Source organism: Fringilla coelebs (assembly GCF_963513975.1).
Source record: "Fringilla coelebs genome assembly, chromosome: 15".
Lineage (NCBI taxonomy): Eukaryota > Metazoa > Chordata > Aves > Passeriformes > Fringillidae > Fringilla > Fringilla coelebs.
The window spans coordinates 14,966,418-14,980,972 of NC_140041.1; positions in this window are offsets into that span (position 1 = coordinate 14,966,418).

The window sequence follows — 14,555 nt, forward strand, 5'->3', positions numbered from 1 at the left end:
TGGTCTGCAGGAAAGCTTTGTGAGAAGGCAACAGTTCTACTGCACTGCCAGTTCATTCAAAGAAAATCACCCTTCCTAAGGGTGTGTGCATCCATTTCCAGAGCAGGGAGGGAAGTGGACTTTGACTGGGTTTTGTGTTGGTTCTGTTTCATTGTAGTGTTGTTGAATATTTGTGCAGAGAGCTGATGAAGCAGTTCTCTGCCTTCTCACTGTCATTACCTCTTTTGTAAAAGGTGAGCATTAGCAAACTTTTATTTCCTACCTGATTTTCAATTCAGTTATCAAAAGAAAGAAATTAGGCTCAGAACTTCAAATCATAACAAGAACAAACAAGTGCAATGTTTTAGATATGATTTGTACTGAGAGGAAGAGGAATAGAAATGAAGCCTGAGAGACAGGAACTCCTACAGTAGCTGTAAAATTCCCTTTCAGAGCAAGAGGGGGAAGTAAAAAAGACATTCTTCAAGCCCAGTGGAGCTTCCTCCCACCATGAAATTTCAGCAGATTCTGAGCATCCAGCGCACAGACAGCAAATGATTATTTTATAGGTTTACTCATTAAATGATGTGTACCTCCACAGCTTGTCAGAGCAATTAGAGTAACAGATAAGATGGCTGAGGACCCCTTGATGTTAAAACAAAAGGTTGGCATGATGCTCAGAGAGCAGCTCTGGAGTGTGTCCCCTGGGGCTCTCCCCAGGAGTGTGTGGATGCTCAGGATCAGCAGTGTGGGCTCGGCTCTCCCTGGATAATTTAGTCACAGGAACGTGCATTTCTGCTCAATTATTGCTCTTCAGGCCAGCCTGAACCTAGCAGAATCATGGCTCAACCTTTCTGCAGTCAGTGCCTGTGTCCAGCCTCACTCACTGTCACGAGAGCAGGGTAGAGAAGAATTGGTGTTGCTGATGGGTCTGGGCCACTCTGTGTGGGGACAGACATAGTAAAACCTTTATTTGCTCCAGAAAACTTGCTCTCTGTTTGCAATTGTATTTCATTTCTGCCTGCTCATTTTCAGGCACTGTTCTATTTATATCCACATCTTTTGGGAAGGAGAAAATTGCTTTACTTGGACTTTTCAATCATGATCTTTTCCATATGGGTTGATCTTTGCAATTTTCCAAGTGCAGGTAACTCCTCCTGCAACAGCCAGAACTTCTGTGTGATGGCATTTTGCTGTAAGGAGAGACCCAAAGCTCTCCTGCAAACATTGGCTAAGCACAGCCTTCAGCAGTCTCCTTTGTCCTCTGGAACAACTGATTGGCACGCTGAATTTACTGTGGGGTGTTCCTAATGGCTCCCATGCTTGCAGATTGCCTGGTTGATGCAGAGCAGAAATTTCTGCACTGTGATCTAAGAATCAGCACTATTTATTTGTACTCTGCAGCAGCCTCAGCCCGGGGCTAAATTCAAGGTCCTGCTGTGATAAGGGCCAGGCAAACACAGTGTCAGCCTGAGTTGCCCCAAGGATCTGCAGCCAGAAGGGAGAAGATGGAGCCAGGGCTGGAGGAAGGCTTTCTGGTGGTCTTGAGAGCACTTGCTGGAGTTCCTCAAAGCTGATTGATCACCCGGTGCTGGCAGGCCTCCTCCTTTCCAGCTGGTAAATGTCATTAAAAGACAGCTATAAATACATTAAATACTTTCCTAATATTACTTTTCCATGTGATGTGCTGCTGCTGTTGCTGCAGGGAAGCTGATCAAGAATGTGAGAGGAGGTGATCTCTGCAACTCTGGAAGTGGGGGGGGATGCCCAGCTCCAGCATTCAGCCCTGATCCACACAGTGCAATAATCTGCGAAGGCAGGGAATTAGTGCAGGAACATTTGCCTGTTGGTTACTACTCACTGATTACTCAAGACAAAAAAAGCTTGGCTTTGGGTCTTTGCTCAGCAAATTATGTCATTCTTGTTCACAAAAGAGAGAGCTTGCAGCATGGTTTCTAAATTGAAGCTGGTGTTTCAAAATTAAAAGCAGACAGGGCAGATGTGCCTAGGAGAAATTTATATCCATATCTTTGGGGAATCACCTAATGGCTCTGCCAGGACTTCAAATCAGCCTTTCCTATGTAGGACTTGATTGAACCACACCTATACAAGCCACATTGAATAACGTGGAATTAAAATGTTACCAGATATTTCCTTAGCTTTGCCATGTGAAAAATGAGGGCAAATGTTGATGAAACCCAGAAATTCCAGGGCTCCAACAACATGATTTAATATTACTCAAGATGATTTTACAAAGAAAGAGAGAGTTCAGAGTCCAAGTGATCATCTCGAGCTTAATAGGCAGACATGTAAGATACTAAAAGATTGATTAGAACCATCTGAACCTGGAACATATAGTATTACTGATAATTCCTGCAGAGATATTGCAGGGCAGACACGCTTGTTTTGGAACCCAGGTACAGTAAAGTGATGCTAGATTGTTTTACAGTAAAACTTGGCCAGAGAAGGTCGAAGAAAAGTCATTCTTCTCCTCCTTTACCCCAAAAGAGTCATTTTATGGAAGATGATAAAAATGACAATCTGCTCTAAGTTTGCAGAGTTCAGGATGGACTCATTTGCTGTTCCTGTTATATTTTCCCATGTTTTCCCCTTTTAGAATTGCCTAATCCAATTTAGGGTTCATTAGTGAATTGGGATATAAGGATGATAAAAATATTAATAAAATCTGAAACATTCACTAAAATAGACTTTTTTAATAAGGTCAATTATATTTGGAAAATGTTTAACTTTCTATAAATGTCACATTGTATTCTAAGAAAGAAATTACTTTTTCAAACCTTTGCTAAGACCCTTGCCTGGCTTATATATCACCGTTTAACTATATAAATAAAGATATAGTAAATAACACGTAGGTGTACATTTGTGGGCTTCTGATGTTAAACTTCAGCTCCTCTTGCTGTAGGTGGCTGCTGGTTGGAAACTGTGGGAGTCTAAGGTACCTCATGATTAATTTTCAGGTCTAATCTGCAACCCCTGCAAAGGATGAGGCTTTGCCTCTTGTTTTGATCATATGTTTTGATCATGTTTTATTACCAAAAAAGAAAAATTATTTTTTCCCTATATTTAAAAAAATTACTCAGACTGTTCTTAAAATCTCTCCTTAAAGTTGTGTAGACTTCGCTCTCTGTCAGGGTTGACAGAGGGTGAAGAAAAGTACTAATGCATTTTAAACACACCTAAAAGAGCTTCTTTATACAGTAAAGATATCACAGCTTTAAAGGCAGTTAGCTCAGACCCTTTCTGGGAATCTCTTCTTTCCAGTAATATAAAGTTTGGTGAAGTTTCTAACCCTGCCGTTTCATGCGAATTTGAATTGTAAATCTGTTCCTGCTTCAGGAGTCAGACTAAATAATCCAGCCATGGGCCTCCAGCCAGTGTGAGTGCTGGGAGGGGAAATTGTACTGTTAAAAGATGAAAAAAAAAAGAAAAGTAACTATTTCTACAGTGGTTTTTTTTTTATTATTTTTATTTTATTTTTAAATAGCAGCTGTGTGAATCTGCTGATGGGTTTGGAAAGCTGGAAGTGGCCCTTGGGGAATGGGTTTTGTGGGCAGCATGCAGGTGGAGAGAGGAGGCAGTGGAGCCCTGTGTGATCCCAGCACTGGAAATCACACCCTGCCATTGGGATAGCATGTTGTTAGATGTGCCTCTGTCCTATCCACCCCTGAATTTGCACCAGCACCTTTGGCCCATGCCAAAAGATCCCCCAACCCCTGTTCTGCCACAGAGCAAGCAGCTGTAATGGAGCTGCCTGTGCCTGGTGACAGCTGCTGGCAGTGCCTGGTGCCCCAGATGGGGCTTTTTTGGCAGGCTGAGGGGAGCTGGCCCTGCTTCTCTTTTTTTCTGGAGTGTGCAGGTCCCTGTAAACAACCCAGGCTATATGGGAACCCCTGCCATCTTCTCCAGAGTTTTAGGAGAGCACAGTGCTGGTGCTGGGGTGTGCTCTGAGCAGGCACAGCAGCCCAGCAGGGTTTGTGCTCTTTGGGATGCTGCCCACTCCCAGCTCCAGCACAAGGAGTGCCTGAACTCCCTCACAGCAGGTGTCAGGGTGCTGCAGGCAGCATCTGTGCCAGGAGAAGGCCAGGGGACAAGCAGGATCCCTGCCCTCTTCAGGGGAGACAGCACAGGGATGTGCATGGATCAGGGCAGCCTGGTCCACAGTGGTGAGGATGCCCAAAAGTGCTTGAGCCAAGGGGACCTTTAATCCCAGGCAGCAACTGCTCCTCCCTAGGATCAGTCTGCTGAGGTTGCTGAAGTACATCCACAGAGCTGCAGCTGGTTTTTGTTTGGTTTTGGTTTGTTTTTTAAGGGCTTTTCATCACCAGGAGAACTGTCAGTAGGGCTGCTGTGAGCACAGAAGTGCAGTCACCCAGCTCTGCAGCATGAGCACTGACTGCTCCTGCTGGCAGCAAGACAGGCTTCAGAAGCCACAGCATGCAGAGCCCGGGGCTCTGAGCCTCCTGTTTCATCCTTCAGAGAGGGAGGGGAGGTGTCCCACTGAAGTCTGATGGGAAGAATGCACATGCCCTTTGAGCAGGCAACAAAACCTGCCAAGCCTTGCAGACTCGAGAGGATGTGGGTCCAACACAGACTGGAGGTGGGGCAAACCTTCCCAAGCCCCCAGTGTGTCTGGAGCACACAGGGCTAAGGACAAAATGGAACTCTTGTGCCTGACTCAGGGGGCAGTTTATGTACTGGTGACTGTGATGGTGCATGTGAACCCAGGGCCCCTCTGCTCCTTCAGCTGCAGAGTTGGTTTGGGCAGGGCTGGCTGGGGGTACCCAGGGCAGAGCACCCTGCCTGAGGATGCTGTGCCATCCTGCTCCTGACCTCCGTGGAGATCAGGTGTGACAAAGTGGTTGGTCACATCCTGTTCATTCATTACCTGAGAGACCTGAAGCATGACATAAATCAAAGCAGCCCTGAGGGATCCCTAACTTACAGTGGGACTGAGGCATGGGTCAAGATCTAGGGAGTTTTGTGATCGTGCCCTCAGTCTCTCAGAATCGCCTCCAGAAAGGAGGGTTTGGACAGCAGAAGGGTGATTTTAGACTAGAAAGACTTTTCCAGACTCATAGGACCCCACTGCTTTCCTATTTATGTTAGTTGGTTTTGGATAACAATATTATTTGCCATTGGTCTTCTGGGAGTGCCACCAACATCATTAATCAAAACCCCACTCTGCTTACTGGTACCGAAGTATCTGCACTGCATCATCAATCATAAATGCAGCGAAGGGTGGCTCTGGGTACCTAAAGAGAGAGAGAGATAGCATGGTGGGTGAGGGGAAGGAAAAGGAGAGAGGCTTAATTATCCAGTGGTCTTTGGTCCATCGCTCACATTGGAAACATCTCTACAGCTCTATTTTGGTTGCACCTCCCTTTTAAATCTTTGTAAACAGCAGTTAAGATAGAAGGCTTCAATCCGCTGCTCAGGGTACCCCACTGCTTCTCAAGCTATTATTTTAATAAGGCCTATTTTACAATTAAGGCACCATGGGCTTTAAATTACATATAAAATAAAATGTGGAAATTGAAGCATTAAGCGCGTGGCTGCCGTCGGAGGCTGAGCAGCCTCGCATTAAGCAGCTGCCTGTTCTTAAATGGGGAGGCAGAAGGGAGAGGGTTTGTGCTGTGCCTCTGGGGAAGGGTATCGCTCAGGGCTGTGATTCCCTCCAGGCTGGGCTGTGTGGGGACCCCACAGAGGTGTTTTTTGCCCTTGCCCTCCTCCTGCAGCCCCAGCAGTGCCTGGCACAGCCTCGTAAAGCCAGCGGTTTTGGTGGCGCTCGCTGCCGCTGCCACAGCGCGCCGCGGCGCGAGGAGCGACTCCCGCTCCAGATGGTTGTAAAGGTTAACGAGGAATTTATGCAGAGCTATATACAAATCAGACCGAATCTTCTGGCTGGGAACAACAAGCTGCTGACATAAATTCAGTTTTCTGAACATATGTAGCTTGGTCACTAAGGGAAACTGGAGAATGGCAAGCTGCTCTGCAGAGCGTCACCTCTCGCTGCTACGGTGGTGGGGAAGGAGCAGCACTGTCCGTGGCACAGGAGGGGTCCTGGGGCTGCTGCCAAACACCCCCTTCTCCTGGATCTCAGCATCCAGCCCCAGGTGTGAGATGGGCAGGGGTCAGGGGTCATGGCTCGTGCCACCAGGACCAGCGCAGAGGTCAGAGTTTCAGGTGTATCCCTCAGGTGGAACTGCCCTGGAGCCATCCCAGGGAGGCTCTTTGCTCAGGGCAGGATGCATCCCTAGGATGAGGGGCAAGGAGCTGGGTCTGGTTCAGAGCAGGGGTTCCAGGCTTTCACCCTCGCTGGTAAAAGGCTCCAGCATCTCCTGTGAGGGATCAGGAATGCAGGAGCCACTTTCTCTCCCTGTGCGTGCGCAGATCCATGAGGACGGTAACAGCTGGCTCAGCAAAGATAAAATTTTAAAACTTACGGAATTTAAATTTCCAGTGAGCACCGGAAATGCTTTGTTGATGGCAAGCAGGCACAGCTTTTCACAGCCATATCCCTGCCTGCCCTCACAGACTGTGTCTGCCTCTCTGTATACCCTGTGCATGGATGCCCCTGTGCCAGAGGCTCAGGGAACACCTTCTGCCACCTCTGGACGGTGGCCCAGGTCCCACACCTCTCTCCTGGCTGTTCTGTTTGCCTTCTCTTCACCAACCACATTGCCTCAGGGCATTTGTCTGCCACTCCACTGAACCAAAACCTCCCCAGTAAATCCTGTGCCGTCACAACCATTGCTTCTCCTAGAAACAATGGTTGTGGTGGCACAGGACTTACATTTTCATTTACTTGTCTATTTTTAAAGTTATAAACAGGTCAAAATCAGGATTCAGCAGAGGCAGCTAAAGAGTTTCCCCTGTTGTCTTGTTGCATTCAGGAGCTGGTTATTTAGGGGACAGGGTAACCAGCTGGAATTTAACCTCAGGATTGTGTCATCCCTGAAAGAGCAGGGCAAGGAGAGAGCAGCCTTCTGCTTTTCCTCCTTTGGATCATGAAAATGTTGGCAAACACTCTTCCCACTGAAAAAGAAATGCATACACCTCTGTGCCTTCTGCTGTGCAATAGGACATAAATAGCGATTTTTTTTTTTTTTTTTTTTGTATTTCACAGAGCATAGTTCTTAATTTTTCTGGGCATTTTAACTTAATGTCTCAAGTGCTTTGTTGAATTAATCTCTCCTTACTTAAAGTATCTCCTGCTTACAGTTGTCCCCCTTGCCATGCATGCAGCAGAATGGGGCTGTCAGTACTTTCTTGTGGGGGTCTTTCTGGGGGTGCAAGGCATTGACTGGCTGGGCCAGTGGGATGATGCCTGGACACTTTACTAGGACTCATAAGTGACAAAAATGTTCAGTCCAAGATTCCCCTCCCAATCTCTTTTGCCTCACACAATAATCTAGGAGCTTTCTGAGCCTGTTTTCAAGCCCGTGCTCCCAACGCCCTGACCACCTTCCCTCATCTTTGGGCTTCTCCAGCCCCTCTGCAGCTCTCCCTGCTCAGTGCTCCCTCCTGCCCTGCAGCTCTGTCCACAGCCACCCTGGCATGGAATATCCCCGGGGTCTGGGGGTATATGTGGGACTGACAGACCCAGAGCTGACCATCAGCACAGGAAACAATTTCAATCTCTGTGTCTGAGACTCAGAAAAGCCTCCCACGACCACACAAGCTGCTTATTATTGTACAGTGCTCTGGGCCACAAACCAGATTCATAAAGAGCCCAGCTCCACCCTGTCTGGGCTCACAAGGCTTTTCTGGCAGCATCTCTGTCGTTTGCAGATGGGCTGGGGGCAGCCTGGAGAAGGTTCCCTGCTTGCAGAGGCACCTCCAGTGGGAGTCTCTTCCCCAGGAGTCAATGGCTGACCACAGGTAGCTCTGCTTTTGCTTTCTCTGCCACTTTTCCTCTTTTGCTTCTAAAGGAAACAAGAGACTCCATGAAATACCCGACAGCCCTGGCTCCCTCCCCTGGAGCAGTGAGCCCAGGCAGATTTCCAGTGTCCAGCACTTCCAAGCATACTCCAATTTACCAGGCTTGAGGCTTGTCAACCCAAACAAGAGTGAGGCTTTCTTTCTGCAGTATTAAAATTAATAAAAAAAAATCATAAATCCTCCTGGCACTGCTGGCTCACACCACTAAGCTATTCCATGCCAGCCCTATTGTTAAACTGTAAGCATCAGTTTCAATACTGTAATAAAATACTGCATTTGAAATTTTACTGTTCCCCATTAACCTCTTTTTCTCCCTCTCTCCCCCACCTATTACATCATCCCTCTCTCTTCTCCAGCCTGACATTGCTCTGACATAAAACTTGAAACTTCCCCACCTTTCACTTTTCCATTCTTCCCCTTTCTTTCAGAGCCTTTAGCTGTCACTTGTGCAATAGAACAGCTTAGCCAAAGCAATAAAGCGCTACATACCATCCCCAAACAGCCTGAACAAGTTGACATCCACGCCAAATACCACTGCTTCCCACACTCACACACACACCCCATCTTGTCCCCAGCCTTGATTCTGCCCAGTGCATTGACTCAAACCCCAGATTTTTCTCTCTGTGCGTGCATTGTCAGCCAGTCTCAAAACAAGCCTCTTTCACAACTTCTCCTGCCAAGGGAGTGTTGTTCTTCTTCCTGTTTAGTTGTTCTTCCTGCATGAACTGCCAGGTTTTTACTCAGGCACAGGCACCAGAAGTTATTCCCAGGGACTCCCTGTCTGAGGATGCCTTGTGGTCCCCCAGGACCTCCTCAAATGGCAGCTTCGTGGAGCTCCAGCTGAATCCATCAGCACATCTGCCTCAGTTCTCTCCATCTACCAGGCTTCTTCCTCTTTGAAATCAGGGGAGCTTCCACAGGAGCTAGGCCAATGTCTCTTGGTTGGGATCTCCATGAATCATCTTGTTTCACTTGTTCCCTCCTTCTCCCCACTCCTATAACTTGCCTAATAGGAACCATGTGTAAGGGTAGGCAGGGGGTAGCACTGCAGCACCGAGCCAAGAGAAGACTTTTCCAGTCCCAGCACAATAATCCAGTTGTTCAAATCTTGTGGAAGCATTGCCATTGTCTTATAATTTCAGGATACATTGCCACTGACTTTGCTGCTTACTGTGGGATGAGAGTCTCCTGTGCAGTTTCAGGAGGTAAAGAATCCAAAGATAGATTTGGGCCAAAAACCAGAAATGGTCTATGAGGAACAGAAACTCACTTTGATTGAATGATGGTCGAGTGGTGTTTTCACATTCAAAGAATTCAAGTGGATGTTCACTATTGGAACCTAAAAATCCCCTGGGGTTGCCCAGCTTTTTCTTGCAGACACAAGAACTGGGACAGGATAGGGAGCAGCTTGCATTGGGTGCCCGAGTGTGTGACAGGGTGAGGGTGCCCACACTGAGGGTGCTGCTGTCCCCAGCCTCCTGCCCTCAGCCAGCCTGGCTGCCATGCCCACGTTACAAAAAAGTCACACCATAACCCCAGCCTCAGAACATGCTCTGACAGCAGCAACAATGAAGAGCTTGTGAAAGTGCTGAACTGAGTACTTTTCTATTTTGTGGGGGAAAATTGGGGGTTTTAATTTTTTTTTTCAACTTTCCCTCCTCTGATTGGGTCTGTTCCACTTTTGGTGGCAAATAAGAAGAAATTTTTAAACGGCTGCTATTTGAGTTTTGTTTATCCTGCATAAAAAATGAGAATTTCTGATTTTTTTTTCTCGTGCAAGAGCTGGGAATATTGAAGACTGGCTGTATTGTGAGCTCTCCCCATTCCTGCTTTTTATACACACACACACAGAGTCTCACTGATCTGCCAGTGATCTCGAGCCTACCTAGACGGACCAGGCTCTCTAGGGATGTGTCTGCTGCATCCGCCTCAGGCTTTTCCTGAAGAGAGACAACTAATTGGCAAAAATTATGTTGCATTACTTGTGGTGGCTCTGTGATGTGGACTGCTGTGTGAGGCCTCCCAAACTCCCTGCAAACGCTGCGAGGGCTTGCGAAGCGCGGAGCCAGCGGGGCAGATGTTTGTGCTTCCTGTCCTGAGGTGGAGGATTTTTAAGGTTTGGGCTGGTGGTTCCAAGCCTGCTTCACAATTAATTCATGAATGAGCCCAGTATGTGAGCTGCACCGTTCATATCAGGGCTGACAACAGACATGCAGGCTTTTCTAATGCACTAATTGATAAGTTTACTTTTAGAGGCTCAAGGGCCTTGTTTGCCTTTCAGAGTTTCAGTCCACACATTCTTCTTATTTTGGGTGGAAAACAGTGCTTTGGCATCCAGGGTGAGCTTAGCTACCTGCATGTGTCTGCTTAGCTTGCTCTGCTTCACTTCCAAGCCTCCCCAGGGGTGCAGAGGGGAGAGGGGGGGATGGAGGAGGCGGTGACTATCAGATTAATTACAGATGCTGGGTTAACTGCAAAAAGCAGCTGAGAAGGAGGAAGCAGGGGAACACAGTCTGACCTCATCCACTCTTGTTTCCAAAAGAAATTAGCAGGTAGACTGTCACAGAGAGGCTGGGAGTGAGACCCCAGCACTGCTCTGCTGCTTTCAGCAGAGGATGCCAATTCACACGAGCTGAGGTTTAGCCCACAAAGGTTTCATAGCCTGTAAATATAATTTAAGGCAATGGGGGAAGGACCACATGTTTGAGAAAAGGGACAGCTTCCCTCCAAACAAACAAATATTGCAACCAATCTAAAACCAGCAAAAATGGGTTATGTGGCTCCTCAGTTCCTTTGTATGATGTGGCAGGAGGGAATTTTGTCCTCATGTGGAGCTTGTCCCATGCCTCTGACCAGTCGTGGCTGAGCAAGGAGACATTTCAGAATTTATTTTCTTTCAGTTGATTCCAACCAGATTGCCCATGCTCTGCTTAATGTAGTGCCTGCTGGAGAAGTGGGACAAATATTCAATCACATTAAAAATAAACCCAGAAATAGCAGCTTATAAATTTGGATTTTTTTCTCCTATTATTATTTATGGGTGAATCTTGTCAGAGGCATAAATGCAATATCTTTGTAGGCCGATGCTGGGCTTTATATCAAAGCAGTTCTCACATATACTTCATGTACTCAGCTGCAACTATTATAAGCTATTTCATGTACAGCTAGAGACAAATGATCTCTCCCATGTTTGTCTTAACTTATAAAATGTACTTGGGTTGCTTGAATTCACTTCCAAACCTCCTGCATGGGGGGAGTGGGCAAAAGATTTATACCCTTGTAATATAATCAATTCTAAGCATATCTTTAGACAAATAATTCAGAAATCTGTGCAACAAGAAACACCTCTATTAATTTCAGAATACACTGTTTTATGCATTTTTATGTGCATTGAAGAAAGGGATTAAATTTTATAAAATAAAAGCCCTTACTCTTTTAAGAAAGCAAATTCTAACAAGAACATTTTGAAATAAAATCCCAGAAGGCAACAATCCCTCCAACAATTAAACTGGGAGAAGGTCCCCTGAGGGCAGACCAACAAAATTTAGTAAAAATAATTGCCGTGCTGGGTCCTTGCTCTATTTTAGCTGAGTATAAGCAGACACACAAAAAATAACCTACTGAGAACAAGAACATTCCTAGGAGAAGCAGGCAAACAACAGAGCCATGTAACTACCTGGCCACACCACTCGGCTTTTGCTGGCACGCAACACAGATTTTTATACTTCAGCCAATATAAAATAACAATCAGGCTATTTACAAGGCTCTGCCAAATATTAACCTTATATCCAATTCTCTTCAAACCTTTCAAAGTCTCTAATGTGAACCATGCAAGTTCCTCATTACTTGATCATATTCTGTAACTGCAATGTTATGGGCTAGTTATATTTTTTAAAAGATGGTGTGTTTATGCAAAGATAATGATGCGGTGCATTTTATGCTGAAAAACTCAATAATTAATTAATTTATAATCCCCCTTACTCTTCATCCCCCTCCCTTCAAGAAGAATAAAATAAAAGATTAATTTGCTGGAGAAAACAGGTTCATGTTTGCCCTTAAGACAGAGCACAAAATTACTTTAGCATGTGTACAGTGGTTAAAGCAAGCTAAATGTGTGCATGTCCACAGCCAGGTGAGAGCTGTTGCAAAAGGGAGCTGGGGATGAAGAAAGCCCAGAGGTAGCTCTTAAAAACTGAAGGTTGCCTCCAAAAAGCAACATTGGGCTTGCAAGGAGATATTAATGGTGATTAATTGTGAGAAAAAGGCTTTGTGTACGGGGTAGGGAAGGAGCAGAAGGTAGGATGAGGAGGCACAGAGTGATCCTTTAGCCCTTTTCTGTGTCAGACACACATCCCTGGATTTAAAAAAAATAATTTCTGCCTTGCTCAATTTTTGTCAGGGTCCCTTGGAGCTCTTTAGTGATTAAAGGGGATTGTTTTTGGTAGAGGAGGGAGAGTGGGGCCACGGCAGGCTCTGTCCTGTCCATCTCAGGGCTGGGCACTCTGAGGGGACCAGGACAGAGCATGGCCTCAGCTGGTGCCACACTGCTCCAACAGCCCCAGTGCTGCTCCTGCAGCCATCCAGGTGCCCAGGAAGCCACCCTGGCCACTCGTGGGCTGGCTCTGTGCCCTCCTGGCACAGCCTGAACCCAGGATCCCTCACCCTGCGCAGGCAGCGCTTCTTCCCACGGCTCAGCGAGATCTTTCTAATTTGGCTCCTCTTTTCCCTCTAAACATCTGCAAAGATCATTTTGGATATGATCTGCATTGAATACTGGGTTTCTTAGTTTAAAGGGAGCCTTTACGTCTAATTTTTTTAGACACATTTTTACCAGCACTACTTTTAACAATAGGTTACCAGATCCATCACACAATCTGACTAAAAGCCCGTATTTATTTCCCTAATTTTATAAACATTTAATAGGTCCTTATTAAACACATCAGCCAGCATGATTTAATAACACAATCAGTCTAGAAGTTTAAGAAAATTGAAAACAGGATTTGAATGTAATACAGCCACAATTACCGGAGATTATAGGCAATCATTTCCATATGTCTGCAATGGGGAGCTGCTAATCTCTGTTTGCGTGGAGGTGATTTCCTCTGGAACACTTCCCAGCCTTCAACAGCACTAGTGCTGAACAAATTAGATTTGAAAGTCCCCAATTTTATGACTAAGGTAATATACTCTGTGTATTTAGAGAAACACTGATTTCCTATTTTAACTGGCTTCCAAATGCTGGACAGAGACCTCAGCTTCATTTAGTTTGGCTCTGCTAGGTATATGGTAAAAGATTTTTTTTTTTTTAAGGGTCAGCACATGTATTTTTGGGTGTCTCAGAGACACACCACAAGTTCTCTCCATCCACAGGAGCAAAAGAGTTAGCATCCAGTGACATCATGGCTGAGGAATGTGCAGCAATTAGCCCTGCAGTACTGCAGGCAGCCTGTGGCCAGGGGACAAGCAGCTCCCTCCTGCTAAACTTTAGGAGTCCTAACACCTTATTCCCTGACCTACCGCCTGTGAGATCCTGAATAGCATCACTTGTGTTTTGTGGGAATTCATCTGGTGAAGTGGGCTTTTTGTGCCCGGCCTTGGCTCAGCTTTGGCAGTTACTGTTGAGAACAGGGCTGCTGTTGGGAAAGGTTTCCTGTGCGGAGCAGCCAGGAGCTGGGCTGGCTTCAGCAGGAGCCAGTGGAGATGGGAGAGCTGCAGGGCATTCAGAGCCCTGGGTGTGATGCCTTGAGAAGGCTGACCCAGAACAGGGACTAGATGGAGCTAAAGAATAAAGTAGGGGTTTATTTGGAGGCCTCAATAGATCCACCTTGGGCAGCACAAGAGCTCAGCCAGGGCTACACCCCAGATGGACCCAAAATGGTCACAGAATGGATGACTGGTCATGGGTTCTCACACTTTTTAAAGTTTTGGTCCATCAGCATATTGGAGTTAATTGTCCAGTTAAAGCTTTAGCCCATGAAGTCCCATCCTTCTTGTTTTTCTCTCTCTAGCCCACATTGTTTCTGCTCTTGGGCCTGAGATTTGGATCATTTGTCCTTGGTCCCCAGCTAGAGAAGGAATTGTTTTGTCTCCCTACTCTGTGAAGAGAGCTCACCATCCCCCTAAGCCCAGACCCACACGCTAAGGCAGTGCTAAATCTGAAAAATGTAAAAGCTAAAACCTGAGGCATTGGGTGTGCCAGGAGCTTTGTTGATGTCAGGAGCCCACCTGGCCTGGGGTGTTCGAGGCATTTTCAGAATTTGTCATGTGATTCATGCTTATCAAACGTTTGTATCAGATTCGTAGCAGAGAACTCTGAAGACAGAAATCTGTGGTACCCTGTAATGAGAGAAGAGCAAAGGAAGGAGTGGATCCCCTGTGTGCAGCACAGGTTTGTGGTGTGGCTTGTTCCACCTCCCTGGTGCTGGACCATAGCGTGGGGAGAGCCTTGAATGAGCTGTGAGAGAGAGACAGAGGTGGCTCTGCTGGGGAGAGGGGAGGGTGCACAGGCAGCTGAGTGTCTGTGCTCTTATCTGGTGAGTGCTTCTATCTGAGCAGCTCACAGCATTCTTGTGCTGTTACAAGAGCCTTTCTTTGTGGGATCTGGCCCTGCAGAT